The 7,596-nt window shown below is 37.7% G+C and overlaps 1 long non-coding RNA gene across 1 annotated transcript; it reads right to left on the bottom strand.

Annotated features, from left to right (window-relative positions):
* Window positions 1-2,068: 2,068 nt before the first annotated feature.
* On the bottom strand, window positions 2,069-6,073 carry LOC103707374 (uncharacterized). Its single transcript, XR_016413346.1, has 2 exons — window positions 2,335-6,073; window positions 2,069-2,244 (listed from the first exon to the last, which is right to left on the bottom strand). It is a non-coding gene; the product is annotated as an uncharacterized LOC103707374 (long non-coding RNA).
* Window positions 6,074-7,596: the final 1,523 nt, after the last annotated feature.

Genomic DNA, 7,596 nt, shown 5'->3' with positions numbered 1-7,596 from the left:
TTAAATTGCATACATATTATACCATGATGATTATTAGATAAACATGCATGTCAGCTTCTCAAACCCTGATTTACATGTTTAGCCTACTGGTTGATCCGGTAGGATTATGCAGGATTACTTACTGAGCCGTGTAGCTCACATCTGTTTATGCTTCGTTTTCTTTCAGATCCTCATCAGTGATCGCCACCAGATATGTTTTTTATTTTGTTACAGAGCTTCGTATTTTTGGAGAAGCTTATATACTTTTGTACATTTGAATAGCATAGAAGTTCTGTATTTTTGGTTTCAAACTTGAAGGTTGTACTGCAAAACTTTTAATATATATATATATAAGTTTGAATCCTTTTGGCTACCTGTTACCCCTGTATGAGGCTGCGTGCTACTGTAGGCGATAGTCGGCAATAGCACGGCCGTGTCACGGATCCGGGTCCGGGGCGTGACAATACTTGGCACCAACATCATTGTCATCTGCACTGCATCTGTTGCAACTACCAATGTGTCTATCGCTCTCTATATATTTATGTAAAAATACAGGACCTCACACAAAATGGCTAACTGGAAAATATTATTTGGATTCCTTGATCCTGTATAAATATCCAAGATCTACCCAGCAAATAACCGATATGGGATTAAACACACGTCTGCACGGACCCTCACATACTTCTTCCGTTCAAGCCCTGATATCCTCGTCAGGCTAAGAGTTCAAATCCATTCAAATCTAATCACAAACACCATGATCGACTCGTGGTCAGCCCAATGGATCCGTGCTGCAGTGTCCCCTGGTCTACATTGGTTACGGGCCAGGTCCGCCCAAAATGGCCAGTCGTAAGGTATTATTTGGGTTCCTGGATGCTGTATAAGTACCCAAGATCTCTATTTAATAGAGCCTCTGGACTAGATAGCATTCAATCATAGGTAGATGGAAGATGCGAAGACAAATTCTTGCAAGGAGGCAAGAGGAAAATGATGATATCATCATCAAAATCTTTTCTACCTCTTTAACTTTATAGTGAGATGCTAAATATCCTGAAGGATTGCTGTCTGCATGTATTTTTCGATTGGGGTGAGAAACAGTATCTAGTTTGAGAAAAGAAAGTTCTGTTTGCAATCATCTTCTAACAACACTGCAATTATGTGGTGGGCATAGGATGTTATCATCTCAAATTGTCATGTATATTGATGTTTAAATACATGAAACATGCATCTAGATAAAAATATCATATATATTCTTTTGGTCGTCATCAACATAAATGGTATTATATTTCTGCATTCATAAACATTGACAACTCTCCTTATAATGATTACAATTTCAGAACAACTAATAAAGCTAGAGATGACGGTAACAAATACATCGATCTGTTTGAGTCGCATCCTTTCAACTATCCTTCCCTTGGATAGTATAAGAGGCATAGAAGCTATTTCTTTTTTATCCATTAATTTGTCATGTAGAACTCATTACATTTCCATGGGAAAACAAAACTGTATATGCATCAAAACTTTTGTCATTAATAACACAAATATTGAGCCAGCTCATAGTTTCATTATCTTGCATCTGTCGCTATACAACAATTCCACTACAAAAACATAGCCACTGTAAGTGTTCAACTGAGATTGACTACTTCCTTCAGCAATTTGACGACAAAAAATTTTAGGTCATTGGGAATGAATAGTTGTTGAGGAACAGAATGCAATACAAGTAAAGCAGAAATTCTAATCACGTCTATGAGGATCCGTGCGGGCGTATATATGGTCCCACATCAATTATTTGTTGGGTACATCTTAGATACTTATACAGAATCAAGGAATCCAAATAAAACCTTCCGACTAGCCATTTTGGGTGAGATTCTAGATTATTATAAATAGTATCAGAGCGAACCCCTCCCATAACCTATATGGACTAGAAGACACTGCAGCACAGATCCATTGAGGCTGACCACGGGCCGATCGTGGTGTTTGTAATTAGAATTGAATGGATTTGAACTCTTAGCCTGATGAGGACGTTGGAACTTATACGAGAAAGTATGTGAGGATCCGTGCGGGCATATGTTTAGTCTCACATCAGTTATTCGCTGGGTAGATCTTGGGCACTTATATAGGATCAAGAAATCCAAATAATACATTTTGGCTAGTCATTTTGGGTAAGATCCTGATTCTTACAACATCAGCTAGGATCATCTTTTCCTCCCTGCCTACTCTTTTGTTCAGATATTTGCATGAGCTTCTAAGCTTGCATCCTTGACATATCTGGAAGGATTTGAAAAAAGAGAATCATCTTCAAGTTTGAAAAAATATTTAGTTAGTTTAGTTTGCACTAAGAGCTATGAAACCACTTACGGCATCCTCCTGAATGCTGAAGAAAAAGCGCAATCTTTTAGTTGTGAAAACTGTTCTTCTGTCTATAGATAGATAACAAAAGGGAGCAAGCTTTGTTAAATCACTTCCAGACACCACCTGCTATTCATATATTCAAAATTAAGGTTTTGCACCATGTGGCAACTAAAAGAAAGTTAAAATCAGGTTCTAAATCAAGCAGCAAGCATCCTCTATCTTGTTGTCTATTGTACACCTTCAACTACTGAAAGTTTCAGCCAATGATGACCTATTGGCAAATATAAGTAGGGATGCATATCTAAAATGACTATTTCAAGGTAATGAAAAGCAATAAAATAGTGGTAGAATTTGAACCAAGTAGCATGGATACAGAAAGGTTTTTTGTACCCACAATAACAATGCACAACACAGAATTAAAAACTTATTCAATATTCACAGAACGTACATTAGAGCACCTATGTGAAAAAATATATCTATGATCATCATAGGAGTAATTGATTTAAACACTGGAGGCAATGAAATATTGGAATGAAGAAGACATGATTGCGCATTAGAGTGGACACTCGCAGGGCACAAATTTGTGGTCAGATGACGAATAAGAAAGAACCAACAAAAACTTCTCATTCATCAGCAAGAAGAAATCTTGCTTGACGCACTCTTTGAACTGAAGATGCCAATGAAGGTGAATTCATTAGCTAATACATTAAGCCAGTCCCATCAACTAATAACATAAAGAGGAAAATGATGGTCTGTTACCAAGTCAAAAAACCGGAATTGGTAATGTGAGATAAAATCATGGTAAATTCAAGACTGCTTCAAAATTACAGTGCCCTTTCACTAACTCAATATGCATGCTATGAGCTTAAGATTAGGATAAACAAGGATTGTATGCTGAAAAAAAGAAAAGAGCATTCGTATAGCAAGGCAGCTGCAAACAAAGCTGTTGCCTAAGCAGCACAAACGAAAGAGTTTATCATAACTATCCAAACCATCAAATAAAAGATCTTCTACAGTTACTTGAATGCACACCTGGTAACTACCACAGGCTTCTCCGCTCATAATTGCCAGTAAGAAACAAGTTCTCAAGGGCACACCAAAAATATGAATTTTTGCAATGATCCCTAGAGGCTATGAGCTTGAATGTAATCAAGACAATCAAATGAACTGTATTAACAAACTGTTGTCAATACCTTTTGACTCAATCAAATTCAATCAATTCACTGATAGATGCTTCATGAAAAAGACAGAAGAAAATAGAAGGGTGGCGAAAAAGAAGTTATTATCACTGGTAGGAGCACTAAATTTTCAAGTCACTTTGTATTCCTATAGCATGTATTAACTCTTCAGGGAGCTACCTCAAGATAAATGAAGCTTCATCTATAAACCTCCTTCCTAGTGGTTCAAATGAAAATTATGATTTTTTTTCTAGTGTGTTGAGACAGGTTAAAAAGTATGGACACCTAGTCATAATAAGCCTCACAAGTGGCATTCAGTCTTAGGCAACCCTAGTGAATTGTTCAAGATGAGCAAGAATTGCGAGTGCAGCAGGTCACAAGAAGATGCCTTCATGGATGCTTATATTGAGCAGCGTAAACTTGCCATGTTACAAGCCCAAGAAGGCATTAGATACTTTATAAAAAGAAGCAAGAAGGGGGGCACTGACCCAAGCTTGCCTGATGGATCTGAACTTATATACACATGCCCATTCACCAGATTGGCATCAATGAAAACCATCAAGAGGTTTATATCCCACCAATCTTGCACAAGATAATAAAGGGAACAGTTTTCTCAAATCTGCTTGTTATGGGAAGATATAAAAAACTTCACAAACTGATGCTGCCACAAGCTTATGGATGCACATTTATACAAGAGTCACACTTCAAGCTTATGGATGCAAAGTTGATAGCTTTCTACAAAATCATTAAGTGAAAGAGTACGCATGCCTAAAATGACAGGATTGGAACATCTTGACATTTGAGAACAAAATGCAATTGAATCAGCTTCCAAGAAACAAATATGGTGACATGCATTTGGTGACATGTCACTGAAAAAAAAAGCAAGATGGAAGCATATCAGATCTAAATATCTAGAATAATAATCTAATTTTCAAGACTGATGCATCAACATAGAGATTCAAGGAGAATAAGTAAGAAAAGTGATGGGAAGCACTCAGGATCGAGGTCATTTAAACAACCAAAGTAAAGCTCAACAGTGTTGGTGCAACTAAACCATGAAACCAAAGTTATTCACAAAATCAATTTCCCATAATATTTATAGACATATTCACATTATTGTCAATGTTTTATTGGTTAGAAATTTTAATATCATTATATCCTCAGAAACGTCAAAACTAATCTCATTAGAGATTTCTAGGAACTCTATGAGACCCAATATGCTTTTGTGTACAGGTTCATATGAGACTGGAGATTTCACATGACCTAGAAGGCAACAACAAGATAAAGGCCAAACACACAGATTGTGCCTACATAGCATTTACAAGTAATATTTACATTGTAATGAAATAGAACGACCGAATATGTGAGCTCATCATCTTTGAATCAACTCCAAGCCAACAAAAATAAAAATTGAAAGGGAATGCAAAATAGCAATGCCAATTTTTGTATTTCTTAAAAATAATAAACTAATGTATACCATAAAAGTGCAGCCCAAGATTTTCTATAACATGGTTTTCCACTGCTTTAGACCTGGCTGAAATATTATCTTTTTTATTTCTCCATGAAATAAGCTGGAAAGAATATATTCTTATCTTCCATAATATCAAATTTTCTAACCTTGTCTTAATCTAAACAATGTAGTTTAATTAACTGCACCATATCACGGGCTTATGATTTTCACACAGTCCAAAGTCCATGCGACACCAAAACTACCTCCATGTAGCCGAATCAGGCTCTCCCCCGTTGCTATATCTTAGTTAGGCTAGTACTCCTCCCTTCACAACTAAGAACCCAACCAATAGAACTTGACCAAGTAGGAGAGCAAGAGAGCGAAGGAGAAGTTGGAGCCACTTCCTGGTAACTTGGAATCCAATCCCTCAAACTTAGGCATGTAGTAGAATAAGAGAGCTAGGTAAGTAGGAGAGTAAAAGAGCGAGAAAGCAAGGAAGATAAATAGTACTCAGGCATTCACTGTATAAGCGGAGAGTCCAACTCTAGAGGGGTCGGTTTACATGAGAACCTCTCCCCTGCTTAGAAAGCCGGGCTATGCGCAAAGATGCCGTTTGTTATCCATCTAACAGTTAAAAGATTACCGATACAAGATATATATCGGAAATATCTAGAGAAGATCTACAAACATTCAAGAAACAACTAAAGTGGTGAAGAACTCTAGATTTCTCCTATTCTCTTAATAAAAAAAATAAAAAAGCCTACTCCCTTGAGTCATACTAGTTGATTCAGGGAAATTGGTAACAGTCGGGAAATAAACATACCACTTGAAGAAAGAACACACCGCAAAGATTGCTCGCATTGTAATTTCTTGACGATCTTGGCCGAACTTTTCCGGGGTCTGATTTCAAGAAATGGCGGCAATATAAGGTGGCAGGGATTTCTTTGGGATCCGTCGGGCCGTCTCGAGAGAAATTTGCGTCTTGCAAGCGGCTCACAAGTGATAGCACCTCGGGGCTGGGGACTGCTCTTGGGGGAATTCCTTCTATTCCATCGGCCGGTACCTAGAAGAGCCAGACACGGGCACCCACTTCTTATCCTTACCGATGTCATCAGGTAAAGGTGGAGGCTTTTTGACCCCGTGAAACCACAGAGGGCTTCTTGAAGATCAAACAAAGGCTTCTGGGCTTCGATTCAAGGTCCTTGAATTCGGCGGTCTGGGGATTGGAGCAGAGATTGGGGGAATCCGAGGCAATTTCTTGGGCCGCGATAGAGGAGAGTGTTCTTTTGCGGGGGAGAATGATCGGGGAGGACCGAGGAATGTTGCAAAAATAATAGATGAAAAAAAAGTAAGAACTTATCAGTTGAAGCATGATTTTACTGTCCTTAAAAATAGATCGCGCCCCTCGGAGAATGAATCTCGGTGTAGTAGATAATAGCGGCCTATCCTTGAGAATACAACAACTAAATCACTCCAAGCGTACACTCGCAGATGCAGTGATCTATCGAACAGCCTAGAACCGCTAAGAAAGATAGAACAAAGATGCCAATCTGGTGAATGAGCATGTGTCTAAACCTAGCATTGTAACGGACGTGCCGGTTTAATTTGGACTTATCTGCAGTAGCTACAACATTCAGGGGCTTGAAAGAAAAAAAACGACTTTTACCAAAAAAAAAAAGAAAAAAACGATCAACAAATTTGAACTAACATCGGGCCTAGTTAAAACGTATACGTAATTCCGGACATAAGAGTGGTACAAATAAATTTTCTTTTCTTAAGCTTGAATTGGGACAGTCCGCTTCAAACAGAACCTGTCGAGGCACCGAGGGTGAAAGATGGGGAACTAGTCCTGACTTGGGTTTCGAAAATCCTGCTAAAACTTTTTGAAAACGTTTTCGAGAAATCTCTATTTCAGGATCGAAGCGGCGAGGGCATTCATAATTGACAAGACTTCACACAATATTATATAATACCATGGTTATATGCAATAAATAGAATGGTCACAACCTTAGATTGTTCCAACGGCCTTAACCGAAATGAATGATCTTAATATGTCACTGCTTGCATCCCATATATAGAAATGGCTAGAAAACCCTCATGCAAGTATTTTTAAGCTTTCCTTTTTTTTTTAGAGCCCTCTTTCATAGTCAATTTTTTTTCTTTTCTACTATTCCAGCAAGTGGACTTCTTTTGTAGGCCAATCTTGCCTTCCTCCTTAATTTCAACCGGTCTCAGCATACCTCGGACCAACTTAAATCTAGGTTATCTCTCTCTAATTAAATATTTAATTAAAGAGGATCTAAACTATTTACCCGTTATATTGCTCATTTAATAATCAGTGGATTGAGTGCCGAGTGTTGACCAGGGATAGCACTTGATCAAACTCATCAAACGTGACAGTGTTAGCTCATTCTAAAATGGTTCGTAATTACTTCGAGGCGCAGATGTGGACACCAAAGTATAGCCTACTATATAATTAGGTTGACTTAGCTCTGGTTCGTAGGGTAGATGGTCACAAACAATTTTTAACTAATAAATCTATCTGAGGTATGCTATTACTTATTTATATAATTTCTATTATTTTATAATGTTGACTTTCTAGTAAGATCTCTTACACAAAATGTAACATAGTTGTTTAAC

This window comes from Phoenix dactylifera, chromosome 5 (genome assembly GCF_051530095.1).
Source record: "Phoenix dactylifera cultivar Ajwa chromosome 5, Ajwa_hap1_PhDact_Kaust_v1.1, whole genome shotgun sequence".
Taxonomy (NCBI): domain Eukaryota; kingdom Viridiplantae; phylum Streptophyta; class Magnoliopsida; order Arecales; family Arecaceae; genus Phoenix; species Phoenix dactylifera.
Note: the sequence above shows the minus strand (reverse complement) of the source record. Positions and strands in the feature narration are given on the sequence as shown.